Source organism: Podarcis erhardii (assembly GCF_964252035.2).
Source record: "Podarcis erhardii genome assembly, chromosome: 7".
In the NCBI taxonomy this organism is placed as follows: domain Eukaryota; kingdom Metazoa; phylum Chordata; class Lepidosauria; order Squamata; family Lacertidae; genus Podarcis; species Podarcis erhardii.
The window spans coordinates 6,226,258-6,229,110 of NC_138511.1; positions in this window are offsets into that span (position 1 = coordinate 6,226,258).

A 2,853-nucleotide genomic window follows, 5' to 3' on the forward strand; every position below is an offset into this window, starting at 1 on the left:
ACGCAGCTTGGATTATATCCCATCTTTATTGAGCAAGCATTATGATTTTTTGGCAGGGAAACTTTAGCCCAATGGACATTCATCTTGATTTGTTTGCATGAAGGTTATACATCTTTCCACTCATCAGTTGTTTATCTTATACCTTTTCTTCAATTTCTCTGCCATTTTCCCAAGTGAAAAAGGACTTTAAAAAGAAAGTGGATTTGTTGTGTCAGAACGTGTTAATCTTCTTTTTGTAAACCTAAATTTCTGGTTTGCAAATGAACACCTCCCCCCCCCCCATACTGGCACACAAAAGCTCATACCAATAACAAACTTAGTTGGTCTCTAAGGTGCTACTGGAAAAGGGACGTGGATGGCGCTGTGGGTAAAACCTCAGTGCCTAGGACTTGCTGATCGTATGGTCGGCAGTTCAAATCCCCGCAATGGGGTGAGCTCCCGTCTTTCGGTCCCAGCTCCTGCCCACCTAGCAGTTCGAAAGCACCCCTAAGTGCGAGTAGATAAATAGGTACCGCTTTATAGCGGGAAGGTAAACGGCGTTTTCGTGTGCTGTGCTGGCTCGCCAGATGCAGCTTGTCACGCTGGCCACGTGACCCGGAAGTGTCTCCGGACAGCGCTTGTTCCCGGCCTATAGAGTGAGATGGGCACACAACCCTAGAGTCGGACATGACTGGCCCGTACAGGCAGGGGTACCTTTACCTTTAAGGTGCTACTGGAAGGAATTTTTTTAATTTTGTTTCGACTATGGCAGACCAACACGGCTACCTACCTGTAACTATAAAGTGATGGGCAGTCCCAGTTCAAAACTCCAAGTTCAAATCTCACAAAGCTATAATTCTCAGGGAAGAGCCATTGATTTTTTAAAATCATTTTTTATTCAAAGTTTTCAACATAAAATACAATAAAAAAATCACACTAATCTAGAAAAGAAAAATAGAAAAAGGAATAAAGGAAAGAAATAAAGAAGAGAAAGAAGAGATGAACAAAAGGAAATTACAAATCCTTTTATCAAAATTAAATCTTGACCCTTATTTCGCACGCAGAAGAGTGAGCCTCTCAGTTCTCTCCTCTCCTGGGAGCTTCCCCCTCTTCCCCCGGCCTCCCACCCTGGGAGACCCTCTCTCCTCTGCCCTTCATGCAAGGCCCTTCATTCTTGGTCCATCACCTCCCTGTATCTTCCTTTAGCCAAGACAGAGAACTTCAAATTACAAAACAAAAGGTAAATCTAGAGTTAATGAAAATAGAAAATCATAGAAAAGATAGAACAAGTACTGAAGGGCTCCTAATTCTGTGTCTGCCAATTATGTATGTAACAATTATATATTTCAGTCCCATTTCCTGTTGGCCGTATTCTGTATCCTGGTTTAAAGGAAAAAGGAAAAGTCCTCCCCCCCCCCTTTTCACATACTTTTGCCAAGGCAGGCACAAAAATCTTGGGAGCTTTTTCTTTCTCTCTCAGCCTCTGTCATCTCCAGTTGCTTTTGTTCATAATTCCATTCACTTCTCCCAGAGGCACAACAGCATCCTTTGTCTGATCCAGTCCTCCAGGCAGCTGTGTGGATGTCCATTCCATTCCAATGTCTGCTGTCGTCCATTTTGCTTTTACCTTTTCATTTTCAGGCAGTTCTGGATCAACACCTTTCCCACAGGTCCTGTGCATTCTTTTGTCTGATATTTCTCTGATCTAATCTCCTTTAACATTTCACACAGCTCTTAAATCTATCAGCTGTTTGTCTAGTAATTTTCACTCAGCAGTGTTCAGCAGTGTTTTCGCCATCTTGGGTTTTATTATTCTCCCCTTTGACAGTCTTTGCTTCCAGAAATATGCAACTGTTTCTTAAAATCAGCATTCCATTCTCACATAGATTACCATTTAGTTTCATTTCAACATCCAACCCAGCACACAAATGGTGGAGAGTTACAGGTGGTATAAATTTGTCCAATCCCCCTTGAAGGCCATCTAAGCCAATAGTAATCCCATAACGTGACCCTCAGTTCCCATAGTGGGAATCCTAACCCCTTACCTGAGTGGAAGCTCCTTAAATTCAACAGACTTACTTCTGAATGGACATGGTTAGGAGTTCAGTTAAGACAATGTTTGAAGAAGTCCTTCCTCCCTTCTGTTCCAAGTCCAATTTCACTGGGTGGTCCTGAATTCAAGTTCTACGAAGCAACTATTGCCATGGGATGCACACAGCACAGACACCTACCACGCACAACAGAGAGCTATAAGCCACTAGTAGGAACCACACATGGAGTCAGAGTATACACAAGGATGGTAGCCACAAGCCAAGCCACCCATCCTGATGCCACAAAGACCCAGAATGGCAATTTTGCCTATGTTGTTGTTGTTTAGTCATTTAGTCGTGTCTGACTCTTCATGACCCCCTGGACCAGAGCACGCCAGGGACTCCTGTCTTCCACTGCCTCCCGCATTTGGGCAGACTCATGTTTGTAGCTTCCAGAACACTGTCCAACCATCTCGTCCCCTTCTCCTTGTGCCCTCAATCTTTTCCAACATCAGGGTCTTTTCCAGGGAGTCTTCTCTTCTCATGAGGTGGCCAAAGTATTGGAGCCTCAGCTTCACGATCTGTCCTTCCATTGAGCACTCAGGGCTAATTTCCTTCAGAATGGATATGTTTGATCTTCTTGCAGTCCATGGGACTCTCAAGAGTCTCCTCCAGCACCAGAATTCAAAAGCATCAATTCTTTGGCGATCAGCCTTCTTTATGGTCCAGCTCTCACTTCCATACATCACTACTAGGAAAAATTTGCCTATAGCCCTGTCAAAATACCCCTCAAGAAGGTGAGTGAAGAGCTCTCACAGTGAAGACAATCAATGACACACACGTG